Source organism: Schistocerca nitens, chromosome 6, assembly GCF_023898315.1.
Source record: "Schistocerca nitens isolate TAMUIC-IGC-003100 chromosome 6, iqSchNite1.1, whole genome shotgun sequence".
NCBI classification, from domain to species: domain Eukaryota; kingdom Metazoa; phylum Arthropoda; class Insecta; order Orthoptera; family Acrididae; genus Schistocerca; species Schistocerca nitens.
Window position 1 is genome coordinate 660,100,414 of NC_064619.1, and position 14,629 is coordinate 660,115,042.

Here is a 14,629-nt window from a genome sequence, read left to right on the forward strand (position 1 = left end):
TGGATTCATTTCTTTCCTTGTTTTTCAAGAAAAATTACTTACAGAGGTACTTCTTACGTGACTGGCTCTTTAGATTTTGTATACGTTTCTTTTCATGTTACACAGACTTTGTTTTCAAAAACAAATGCAGCTAGACGAATACTTTTTGGACTCACTGTAACTGCAGTCTACATGTCTTTAGCATCTCAACCCGCCGTTTAACAAATCAAGCCGGGAGGAAGTATCAAGCAGCTTAGTGTGGCCTTATTAGCAACAACTTCACACATTCTCTCAATTCATGTTTGTTGTGTATCTGTTTTACAGGCATACACACTGAAACGCCAGAGAAACTGGTATAGGCATATATATTCAAATACACAGATAAGGCGGCCGCGGTGGCCGTGCGGTTCTAGGCGCTGCAGTCTGGAACCGCGGCACTGCTACGGTCGCAGGTTCGATTCCTGCCTCGGGCGTGGATGTGTGTGATGTCCTTAGGTTAGTTAGGTTTAAGTAGTTCTAAGTTCTAAGGGACTGATGACCTAAGATGTTAAGTCCCATAGTGCTCAGCGCCATTTGAACCATTTTACACAGGTACGTAAACAGGCAGAATACGGTGCTGCGGTCGGCAATGGCTATATAAGTGTCTGGGGCACACGTCAGATCGGTTACTGCTGCTACAATGGCAGGTTATTAAGATTTAAATGAGTCTGAACGTGGTGTTACAGTCGGCGCACGAGCGGTGGGACGCAGCATCTCCGAGGTAACGATGAAATGGGCATTTTCCCGTGCGACGCTTTCACGAGTGTACCGCGAACATCGGGAATCCAGTAAAACATCAAATCTCCGAAATCGCTGCGGCCGGAAAAACCGTGCAATAACGGGACCAACGACGGCTTAAGAGAATCGTCCAACGTGACAGAAGTGCAACACTTCCGCAAACTGCAGCAGATTTCAATGCTGGTTGATTAACGAGCGTCAGCGTGCGAACCATTCAACGAAACTTCGTCGACATGGGCTGTCGGAGCCGAAGGCCCACTCGTGTACTCTTGACGATTACACGACACAAAGCTTTACGCTGACGGCCTTCACTACCGAGAGCAGCGGCGTTTCAGTACAATTGTCAGTGCTACATCCATAGAAAATGTGTGACGTATCCTTTAGCGCAGTGTGGCGTAATTTGGCGTTAATGGCGTACGTCAGCAGACGACCGATGTGAGTGCCTTTGCCAACAGCACGTCGTCGCCTGCAGTGCCAGTCGTGTGCTCCTGACCGCGTCAGTAGGACCCCGAGACGACTGGAAAACCGTGTCAGTTGGTAAGAGCTGACGCTAGAGTTCGAGTGTGGCGCAAACTCCACGAAGCCACGGGCCCAAGTTGTCAACAACGCACTGTGCAAGCTAGTGGTGACTCCATAATGGTGTGGGCTGTGTTTTCGTAGAATGGGCTGGGTCCTCTGGTCAAACTGAACAGATAATTGTTTGGAAATTATTATGTTAGACTACTGGGAGACCTTTTCCAGTCAAACATCGACGGAATTTTTATGTATGGCTATGCGCCGTGTCACCGCGCCACAGTTATTCGTGATTGGTTTGAAAGACTTTGTGGACAATTCCAGCGAATAATTTTGCCACCTAGATAGCTTGACATGAATAGCATCGAACGTTTGTGGGGTATAATCGAAATGCCAGTTCGTGCAGAAAATCCTGCGCCAGCAACACTTTCGCAACATTTCTGCAGGGGAATCCCAACGACTTGTTGAGTCCATGCCACGTCGAGTTGCTGCACTACGCTGGGCAGAGGGAGGTCCTGCAGGATATTAGGAGGTATCCGATGACTTTTGTCCCCACAGTGTATAAAGAAATAAAGTTGCAGATGTGTCGTTGGGTACGAGAGTGAGTCAAATGAAAACTGTAGTGGACTGACAAGGCAGCCAGTCCACAGAGACGGGTAGCCGAAAGGGCACACGTACACACACGCCGACTGGCGCGAAGTCTGGAACAGGATTCGTAATGAATGTGATAAAGAAAAGAACGTAGCTACTAGAACACTTAACTTTTATATCGTCCTTTGGTATACAGCATTCTTGATGATACAAGTGAGACTATCTTGAGATAGATGCAATGGTACAAATGGCGCCTTGCTAGGTCGTAGCCATTAACTTAGCTGAAGGCTATTCTAACTGTCTCTCGGCAAATGAGAGAAAGGCTTCGTACGTGTAGTCGCTAGCAATGTCGTCCGTACAACTGGGGCGAGTGCTAGTACGTCTCCCGAGACCTGCCTTGTGGTGGCGCTCGGTCTGCGATCCTGACAGTGGCGACACGCGGGTCCGACATGTACTAATGGACCGCGGCCGATTTAAGCTACCACCTAGCAAGTGTGGTGTCTGGCGGTGACACCACAAAAACCTTAAATATTTTTTTTAAATATTATTTATTGTGCAGAAGTGGTACAAAGCTGTATCACTTTTCATCATAATCTCCCCCACTCTCAATGCAAACGCTCCAGCGCTTACAAAGTGCATAAATTTCTTTAGAAAAAAATTCTTTTGGTAGTCCGCACAACCACTCATGCACCGCGTGGGATATCTCTTCATCAGAACGGAGCTGCTTTCCTCCCATTGCGTCTTTGAGTGGTCCAAACATATGAAAATCACTTGGAGCAAGGTCTGGTGAGTACGGTGGATGAGGAAGACACTCAAACTGCAGGTCTCTGATTGTTGCAACTGTTGTACGGGCAGTGTGGGGCTTTGCATTGTCATGTTGCAAAAGGACACCTGCTGACAGCAATCCACGTCGCTCTGATTTGCTTGCAGGCCGCAGATGGTTTTTTAGGAGATCTGTGTATGATGCACTGGTGACAGTGGTCCCTCTAGGCATGTAATGCTCCAAAATGACGCCGTTTTCGTCCCAAGAGAGAGTCAACATAACCTTCCCTGCTGATGGTTCTGTTCGAATCTTCTGTGGTTTTGGTGATGAGGAATGGCGCCATTCCTTGCTCGCTCTCTTCGTTTCCGGTTGGTGGAAGTGAACCCAGGTTTCGTCCCCAGTAACGATTCTTGCAAGGAAGCCATCATCTTCTCGTTCAAAGCCCCGAAGAAGTTCTTCACAAGTATCAATACGTCGTTCTCTCATTTCAGGAGTCAGCTGCTGTGGCACCCATCTTGCAGACACTTTGTGAAACTGGAGTACATAATGCACAAAGTGGTGCGCTGAACCATGACTAATATGTAAACATGCTACAATGTCATTCAGTGTCAGTCGGCGGTTTTCCTTCACTATGGCTTCAACTACTGCAATGTTCTGTGGAGTGCCTGACCTGGACGAGGAGCATCTTCCACTGAAGTCTCACCATTTGCGAACTTCCTACTGCATTCGTAGGCTTGCTGCTGTGACAAACATGCATCACCGTACTGAATCTTCATTCGTCGATGAATTTCAATAGGTTTCACACCTTCACTACGCAAAAACCGAATAACAGAACGCTGTTCTTCTCTGGTGCAAGTCGCAAATGGGGCGGCCATCTTTATACTGATACTGCGACTGTATGTGTGCATCTGCACTATGCTGCCACCTACAGGCCATTCTGCATGCTGTTTGTACGCTTACCAACTTACAGGATAACGGCGCGAAATTTCGACTTATTATTACAAATTTAAGGTTTTTATTTGACTCACCCGCGTATTATGGGTTATAAAGGTAACTACTTGATTTACTGAAACTATACAACGAAGCACAAATAAGAACTATTGCTGTTGGGGAAAACACTTTTGAGACAGACATGCTCAGTATTTGCTGCATAGTTGCATAAACGAGTCGAGAGAAATTGCGATTGGACCTTTATGAGACATGAATCCAGTGAAATTTTTTTAAGTGCTTTATCTGAAAAATACCTTCAGCAGTTAAACAGAGAACCGACTCGTGGCGATAACATGTTAGACCTTCTGGTGACAAACAGACCCGAACTATTTGAAACAGTTAACGCAGAACAGGGAATCAACGATCATAAAGCGGTTACAGCATCGATGATTTCAGACGTAAATAGAAATATTAAAAGAGGTAGGAAGATTTTTCTGTTTAGCAAAAGTGACAAAAAGTTTTGTCTCAAGTACAGATAGTGTTGAGGATCGGTGGACAAAGTTCAAAACCATTGTACAATATCCGTTAGATGAGTATGTGCCAAGCAAGATCGTAAGAGATGGAAAAGAGCCACCGTGGTACAACAACCGAGTTAGAAAACTGCTGCGGAATCAAAGGGAACTTCACAGCAAACATAAACATAGCCAAAGCCTTGCAGACAAACAAAAATTACGCGAAGCGAAATGTAGTGTGAGGAGGGCTATGCGAGAGGCGTTCAATTAATTCGAAAGTAAAGTTCAATGTACTGACTTGGCAGAAAATCCTAAGAAATTTTGGTCGTATGTCAAAGCGGTAGGTGGATCAAAACAAAATGTCCAGACACTCTGTGACCAAAATGGTACTGAAACAGAGGATGACAGACTAAAGGCCGAAATACTAAATGTCTTTTTCCAAAGCTGTTTCACAGAGGAAGACTGCACTGTAGTTCCTTCTCTAGAGTGTCGCACAGATGACAAAATAGTAGATATCGAAATAGACGACAGAGGGATAGAGAAACAATTAAAATCACTCAAAAGAGGAAAGGCCGCTGGACCTGATGGGATACCAGTTCGATTTTACACAGAGTACGCGAAGGAACTTGTCCCCCTTCTTGCAGCGGTGTTCCATAGGTCTCTAGAAGAGCGCAGCGTTCCAAAGAATTGGAAAAGGGCACAGGTCATCTCCGTTTTCAAGAAGGGACGTCGAACAGATGTGCAGAAGTATAGACCTATATCTCTAACGTCGATCAGTTGTAGAATTTTGGAACACGTATTATGTTCGAGTATAATGACCTTTCTGGAGACTAGAAATCTACTCTGTAGGAATCAGCATGGGTTTCGAAAAAGACGATCGTGTGAAACCCAGCTCGCGCTATTCGTCCATGAGACTCAGAGGGCCATAGACACGGGTTCACAGGTAGATGCCGTGTTTCTTGACTTCCGCAAGGCGTTCGATACAGTTCCCCACAGTCGTTTAATGAAAAAAGTGAGAGCATATGGACTAACAGACCAATTGTGTGATTGGATTGAGGAGTTCCTAGATAACAAAACGCAGCATGTCATTCTCAATGGAGAGAAGTCTTCCGAAGTAAGAGTGATTTCAGGTGTGCCGCAGGGGAGTGTCATAGGACCGTTGCTATTCACAATATACATAAATGACCTGGTGGATGACATCGGAAGTTCACTGAGGCTTTTTGCAGATGATGCTGTGGTGTATCGAGAGGTTGTAACAATGGAAAATTGTACTGAAATACAGGGGGATCTGCAGCGAACTGACGCATGGTGCAGGAATTGGCAATTGAATCTCAATGTAGACAAGTGTAATGTGCTGCGAATACATAGAAAGATAGATCCCTTATATTTAGCTACAAAATAGCAGGTCAGCAACTGGAAGCAGTTAATTCCATAAATTATCTGGGAGTACGCATTAGGAGTGATTTAAAATGGAATGATCATATAAAGTTGATCGTCGGTAAAGCAGATGCCAGACTGAGATTCATTGGAAGAATCCTAAGGAAATGCAATCCGAAAACAAAGAAAGTAGGTTACAGTACGCTTGCTCGCCCACTGCTTGAATACTGCTCAGCAGTGTGGGATCCGTACCAGATAGGGTTGATAGAAGAGATAGAGAAGATCCAACGAAGAGCAGCGCGCTTCGTTACAGGATCATTTAGCAATCGCGAAAGCGTTACGGAGATGATAGATAAACTCCAGTGGAAGCCTCTGCAGGAGAGACGCTCAGTAGCTCGGTACGGGCTTTGTTGATGTTTCGAGAACATACCTTCACCGAAGAGTCAAGCAGTATATTGCTCCCTCCTACGTATATCTCGCGAAGAGACCATGAGGATAAAATCAGAGAGATTAGAGCCCACACAGAAGCATACCGACAATCCTTCTTTCCACGAACAATACGAGACTGGAATAGAAGGGAGAACCGATAGAGGTACTCAGGGTTCCATCCGCCACACACCGTCAGGTGGCTTGCGGAGTATGGATGTAGATTTAGATGTAGATATACGGTACACTGAGCAACAGACGAACAAATGCTTGTGCAACAGCAAAATATCTTAGCTCAAATGTATGACGCGAGCATTTTAAAGAAAGAAAGGATTGTGCAATGTCTGCATTCTAATGATGCACTAGAATATACGACATAATGTATATTTCTGAACGCAATAATTTTTCAAGGGCTATAATTGAAATAGCGTTTATGTAATATAATATGGTTATTGCGTATTTACGGGCTAGTGTCAAGACCCGGCCAACAAAATGTGAAGTATCTCACAGAAGGGTGTCCGATATTTTGTAGAAATGCCGGAGGCGAATTGAGAGAATATAGGTCAACACAACCGGCAGCTGCTCTGGTAGCGATATCAGATTCTCTTTCAATGATGGATAAAATCTTTATGATGGCGTTCACAGCAATTGATTAAGAGCTAAGATGGAGCAAGGATTAAATATTGGGATAGCAATAAAATATATCATTAATTAATAAAAATTCTGATTATTTTTCAGGCTTAACATAATATGACTTGTAACTAATCAGTGTATTTTGTTTCATAGAATATTTGTAATTAATTCACCTGATCGAAACAGGAGAAAGAGATGGAGAGAATATCACTGGAATGCCCCAGAATTAACTAGGGAAGATATCAACAATGCCAGTTTCAACTCACCTGCGACTGCAACCGCACTCCAGGCGACTCCCGTCGAAACAATTAATATTTTGCACGTGAGGAGACGAAACCTGGAATCTTAGTTAGGCTTTTGTATTTAATTATTTGATATCGTTAGCGTAAATAGGACGGCAAAGAGTAATGAAAAATGGTTATACAATGAATAAAAATGGCCGACTTTGTACTAAAATTAGTAGAATAGGTACCTACGAAAAAAATATGAATAATCTTAAAATTAGCAATCACATTATGTCATGAGAATAATTATTTTTATTACTAAATGCAAAATCATTCTGCTGTTCGAGGTGAAGAAGTCGGCAAAGGAGTTTCTCGTTCATTATTTTCAAAATTTTTATGGTCTCTGAAAATTTCCCATTTTGAATCAAAAATTAAGTTTTGAATATATATATATATATATATATATATATATATATATATATATATATATATATATATATACTCCGCTAGGCACCAAGCGGTGGGTGGCGGAGGGCACAAGTCGCCAAAGTCATATTTCCCCCCGACCCCACCTTCCCCCACTGTTCCATTAGCGGATCGTGGGAGGGAAAATCGACTGTCTGAACGCCTCAGTACGAGCTCTAATTTCCCTTATCTTTGAATGGTTATCATTGTGCGATTTGAAAGTTGGTGGTAATAATATATGCTCCACATCCTCGGCGAAGATCGGATTTCGGAGTTTAGTGAGCAGCCCCTTCCGCTTAGTACGCCGTCTATCTGCAAGTGTGTCCCACATCAAACTTTCTATCAGACGCTCTCGCAATGGCTAAATGTACCAGTCACGAATCTTGCCGCTCTTCTATGGACCTTCTCAATTTCTCGAATCAGACCCAACTGGAAAGGGTCCCATACATACTGAAACGTCCCCTTTCGAACAATTTTACAAGGACTGTGCTTAGACTGATACACAATATTTTTAGCGCAACGCAATCTGACTTTCAAAAAAAATCCCTGCAAAAGAATGGCCCTGACTAACATTAACCTGTACTTTTCACAAATCACTTACCTTACAAAAATCTTCGCTGCTCAAGCTACTGCAATACAGCGAGCGCCACTACTGCCAGCTAAATAGAAGATTCAAACTATGGAAGGAACTACTGATAGGGATAGTTAGCAAATGAAAGATATTAATAAAGAACAAACAATGTATTTACCTTGATATCATTATATATATAGCAGTTCATGACAAATTACAAAACTCCGCCATCTCTCTCCCCACATCCACCACTGCTGGCGGCTCACCTCCAACTGCCCAACGCTATGCGCTGTTAACAGCCAGCTGCCTAACACTACAATGGCGAGTATTACAACAATGCAAAGCAGCCACAGACTGCACACAGCACAGCCAGTGATTTTCATACAGAGGTGGTGTTACTAATAAAAAAACCTAAACAGCCTACTTACATAGCCCCCATGCTCCCCACAAAAAATTTTACAAATTGGGTTGGGCAGTGGGCAATACATATTTGTTAAAATTTTTCATAATCGTAATTACAATAACAAAGAAATCAAATGCACACACTGAGAGGTGGTGTTACTAATAAAAAAACCTAAACAGCCTACTTACATAGCCCCCATGCTCCCCACAAAAAAATTTTACAAATTGGGTTGGGCAGTGGGCAATACATATTTGTTAAAATTTTTCATAATCGTAATTACAATAACAAAGAAATCAAATGCACACACTGATTGATACAATGTTGGTCAAAAGCTAAAATTTTCTCACAGTCCATAAAGACAGTCCTGATCATTCATCACACTGCAGTGTTTTTCTCAATGTCTGAGCAGTAAAAGAAAATGCACACGGAAGTAGTGGATTTCCATGCAGTCTTGAAGAAGTAGCGTTGTCCTTCCAACGGAAAGACAGTGCTGACTCTTGACATGCTGACAGGTAATGGGCCACAACAGAGCAAACCCACAGCGGAGTCAGTCGAAGTTTTGAAGAGTATTGGTGGGTAGGTCATCACAGAACAGACCCACTGTAGTCCTGGTAGAGATTACGGTATTGGTGGGCCACCAGAGGCGCAGACCCACTGCAGTCCTTGTTGAAAGAATGGTACTGGTGAGTCAGCAAAGACGCAGACCCACTGTAGTCCTTGTAGAGATGGCCAGCAGCCATCCGTTGTGACTGTGCAGGTGCACAATCACCATTGAAGAGTCTTGCAGATAATATAGCAAGTCCATAACCACCACTTGTGCACTCACAAAATTTTTTAATTGTCCTTAGAACCAGCAATGCTGTTATCCAGTCCCTTGCTGAATTATTAACACACGTGCAAACACTAACAGTCCCTACTTCTCACATATTGTCCATATACTATGACCTACAAAACGTGTGCAGTGAAATGTAACTTACAAGTTAATAATATGATGAACTGGTGTCTATACAATTTTATAACATAAGAATACAATAACAAAGGTACAAAATACATCATTAAAGAACATAACAATACAGAGAACATTTGTAATACAGGCTTTACAAAAGAATCGAAATAACATATACGTCAGTGTTACAGGAATTATGACATGAGTACATACATAAAAGATCAGAATAACTTTCGAAACATCAACTTCACACATGAGCATTAAAACAAAATAAAATAAATAAAGTCTAAGCATATTTATAAGGTAAATAACATATTATTAATACCAATTATATTTGAGGATAACAGTATTCCTCATCATGGTGAATAGTATTAGAAAAAAAAATTCTATGAAACTACACAGAGACAGGAAGAAAACAAATACACAAGGGTACACAAACACATAGGGGGATAACACAAACGGAAAGGATAGGGTTCGTTTTCAGTGTAACTTTTGGTACTGCAGTACTTTGCGAACAAAACCTTTTTTGTTCTTGGAGATCTCCCTTCGTTCATCATTATTCCCAAAAAGTCCTATCTGTACCTCTTTTCTGTATTCCAACCATAATTCTTTCAAAATAAATATGGCTCATTGTACAATACTCATTTAGGCCCAAATCTTTTTTTATATACCTTGTCAATGCATTGCTTCCAATTCATCATAGTTAGTTTCTTATATAGTCTACCCCCTCTTAAGCTAACTTAAATCTACTGAGCTCAGATATTAAACTAAGGGACGAGGCAATGCAGCATCACATAAAATAATTAATATAAACAGCAATAAAAAAACGCAGATTTGCGAAGCAAGCAGCATTAAGAAATTAGCAAAGCAATTGTAATATTACAACTAATCTAAGGCAATGTGCAGCAAACAATAAAATAAATCATTAGTAAAACTGGCTTAACAGAATAATACAAAGTCAAATTCAGTAACATTAGGCCTGGCAAACAGCAGCAACTTATACCTAAACATGACATAGCTCAAGCAGAAAAAATATTACAGTAAAAATGGCCATGTTTAAAACTTACGTCACATCTTAACACTAGAGTGATGCATCACAAAAACTTACTCTACGAAAAAAAATTAACAAGTAGTTGAAAAGAAAATTATGTATGCAGTTCCTGTTATTAGTCCCTTCTTATTGTTCTTTCCATTCCAAGAGCTCCTTTTTCGAAGAGTGTGGGTCATAAAATAATTATTTAATAGATCTGTTGACAGAAAGTGTTCACATTAGCAACTGATTTTTTTTATATATATATAAAACCCATGCTGCAACACAGCTGGAAACTAGATATCAAATGAAATAAGCAACTATGAAAGGCAAAGCATAAAAATATCAGTCAATAGTCATGTGACATTTCATAAGTTAGTAGAAATTCTCACAACTCTCGTAGAAAGACGCTTGTCGTAATCAGGTGTGCAGATGTAAAAATATTTCTCGTCATTTCATTAGGCATTTCAGCAAATATCGTAAATTAAAAGCTCCACAGTGTACATATGTTTTCAAGTTCGACCGTGTCGTTTTTGCGATGCTCTCTACAAAGGAATGTCAGAAGCGAGGTTAATGGCCCCCCCTTTTTTTTTTACCTGTGCTGCTGGAAGGCTAATGGCTTATTTTTTATTTTATTTTTTTTTTTTTCGGGCGGCTGTCCCCCTGGTGGGTGCCCGCGACGTATTACGTGCAGGTGGTCACTTAACTTTCGTACGGAAATATTTACGACAGCAGATTCCGCTACAGTGGCAGTCTTAAAAAAAAAATTCACAGGCTGAGAATTTGCGTTACCAATCTGTAGAAACAAAATCCTATAAATATAAGTGTCCAAAAAAAAATATTCGTCAGCATTGTGATACATTCACGCATTTACACACATTTCATAACTCTTAACGTACAATTCTTGGTTTCCAACATCCTTTTTCCCTAACCACTACTCATTATTCCTTACGTTATTACACATATACATATTCGTCGACACGTCTTCAATATTTCATCTTGGAAATCCGTAGCATAATCAAATTCCTCATATACGGTAGCATCATCTTATTGATCATAAACATATCTCAACAGCATAATACACATCGTCGTCGTAAAAATAACATCATAACACCTCAGTCAAATCTCTCAATAGTCGTAGCTTTCTGCAATAATATCAAAACCTAAAAAAAATTCTCTGCTCATTTCAATGGTGTCATCGACCTCAAACGTACTTTAAAAATCATGATCCCATACCAAATACATCATTCAAAGCTCACGTAGTATCACAATGGTTCTGAAAAAATATGAACAGTTTACAAAGTACAGACAAAATACAGTTTCATAAGTGTGAAGTTATCCAACTGTGTAATTGCATAAACGTCTGTCACTGACGTAGTAAAAAGAATGTTTGTTTCTCTGTCAAATAATCAGATAGCTGTGTAATTCTGTGTTAGAGAAATATGGTACCGATGTGTAAAGTTGTATAAGCAAATACCATATTAGCTAGGGTTCCTTGTGGTTGCCACACACATGGTACACAAAGTAAGCGTGTACCCCCCTGAGGATAAATGTAAATATACCCTCAGGTGTTACAGATTACAACAATGGAATGAAATGTATCACGGAAAACTTTCTTTGTAATTCAAAAATCTTTAAAAATAAATGTTTTAAGTACAAAATTAATCACTCAAATGCCTGTCCTGTAGCGCTACATGTGCGTCTTGCTGTAAGATAATTCTGTGGAAGTGTCGTAGTTATCGTCCTCCGAAAGCTAAGTTCTGCAGAAGTCAATGTACTTACCTCATGATACACAAAAGTGAAATGCTTTGCGTATAGATATCTTAGTTATTACGCTTATTGCCGTGATGAGGAAAGTGCTGTGTTGTAACTTATTGTTGTGCTACGGAAAAGGCTGTCTCCTTGTAGCTATACCACAAAAGTTACTACTAAAACATGTTTTACTTTCCAGAAGAATTCAGAAAAACTGTGCAGATATAAAACAGATACACCGCAAAAGCAACATTGTAAATTGTCACTCATTAGTAGCGTCGTGATAAAATCGTGTAGCTGTCACATAAACTAACCTCTGTGTCATCTGGTATCTCACAGAAAGTACTTTAAACCCAGAATGTATTTTCAAGTAAACCAAAATGCTGCATTAAAATCTCAAGTTAAAAAAGCACATTATCTCTCAATAAATGGTTTTACATGTGAAATATGGTGTAACCCTTTGCTCTTCCTAGTACGCAGTGTTTCAACTTCAACGCAATTATCATGTGGTATACGTCGGATTCTGTAAGGTCCATTGTAAACTAGAAAGAATTTGTGACTCAAGTGTTTCTTCTTGTGTGACAATGAATGAGCTTTAATGAGAACTTTCTGACCAATATGTAATTTCTTTACATTTGCTTTACCGTGCAGTTTTCTCCTTTTGTCTGCTGCAGATTTTATATTTTTAATAGCCAAATCAATTATGTCTTTGTGTCGAAGTTTACGTGTATTCGGGAAAGGTACAAGCTCTCTGATTCTGTTCGGTGGTTTTTCATTCTTCAGTACAAGAGTAGGTGGTAAAGCAGTGGAGTGAGGCATTTCATTCAGCACGTTTTGAAATAAGTGTAAATATCTGTCCCAATGCTGATGCTTTCTGTGACAATAAAGTCTGCAAAGCTTATTGATTTCTTTCATAATCCGTTCGGAGGGGTTACAATGTGGTGAGTACAATGAAATAAAAACAGGTTTGATTTTGTGGTTGCGAAGCATGCGTGACCAAACAGCAGATCTGAATTGCGGTCCGTTATCTGAAATGACTTTACTAACGTGTCCAACTTCACGTAAGAAATTTTTAACAAAGGCGTTGGATACAGACCGTCCAGTGGCTTTACATAATGGTGTGAAAGAAACAAATTTTGAAGTAAGTTCAACAGCGACTAGAACGTACGAAAATCCATTAGATGTTCTGACAAGCGGTCCCAAGAGATCAACAGCAGCAAATTCTTTTAATTTAGAAGGAATGATAGGAAACAGCGGAGCACGATGGGAGATAGTAGATGGTTTCGCCTTTTGACAAAGTTTACAAATAGACAAGACTCTTCGAATTCTCTTTTCCATATTGTTAAAATAACAAGTCGTTCGAAGAATATGATAACATTTTCGTGGGCCAAAATGTGCGTAGCTGAAATGAATGTACCAAATTAGCTTATTAACAAAATCGTCTGGAACGCAAAGTACCCATAGCTTGTCATCAACAGTGCAGCGTTTGAAGAGTATGTTGTTTCTAACCAGGTAATAATGCCGAATCTGAGTGTGTGTCTTTTCATGCCATTTACTTTTGATGTCTTTCCAAATCGGATCTTTATCTTGTTCATGAGCAATGTCCTTTAAAGATGTGGTGATGAAGTTTTCAAAGGCGACTTTCTGAATGTAAAGAATACTGAAATTTTTCTCAATGTTGCCTTCTGTGTTACTTTTCTCAAGCCCAGCCAGTGCGCGTGACAGCGCGTCCGCAACAATGTTCTCCTTGCCGGGAATGTAGACTATTGTGAAGCGGAATTCTTGCAGAAACAATGCCCAACGTTTTAACCTGTCATGATTTAATTTTGAAGACATAAGAAATTGTAATGCACGATGATCACTGTATACTTTTACGTGCTTACCGGAAAGAAAGAAACGGAATTTGTTAAATGCCCAAACGATAGCTAAAGCTTCTAATTCAGTAACGGAATAATTTTTTTCAGATTTTGTTAGCACTCGGCTAGCAAAAGCAATGGTTTTCTGAACAGTAGTGTCATTTTCTATGACTTCTTGAAATAAATGGGCACCAAGTCCGACTTTAGAAGAATCCGTGCTAAGGCAGAAATCTTGTGACAGATCTGGATGAGCTAGTATTAGCGCGTTAAGTAGCGATTCTTTCAAAGAATTGAATTCCAACTGTGCTTGTTCGTCCCAGTTCCAAATAGTATTTTTTCCAGTGAGAGAACAAAGTTTTGGTGTAACAAGGATTTGCATATTCAGAAAACGACGGTAAAAATTTACGAGACCCAGAAAACTGCGGACTTGTCTTTTTGTGGATGGAACTGGAATGGCTCTGATTGCTTCTAACTTTTCAGGATCCGGCTGAATGCCTTCAGAAGAAATAATATGTCCCAAAAACCTCACCTTTGACCTACCGAATTCAGACTTTTCCAAGTTAACTGTAATTCCAGATTCTGCAAAAATACGTAACAAACTGTTGAGGATGCGATTATGTTGTTCCCATGAAGCTTCTGCTATTAGAATATGGTCCACATATAAGGTGATGTGACGTTTTAAGAACTCAGGTAATATGGAATTTAGCCCGCGAATGAATGCTGCTGAAGAAATGTTCAAACCAAAAGGAAGTTTCCGAAACTGATAACAAACGCCGAAACAAAGGAAAGCTGTGTATTTTCTACATTCTGGATGAAGTTCGATCTGATAAAAGCTGGATCTGAGATCAATGGAAGACAACACGTTTACACCATTAAAATTT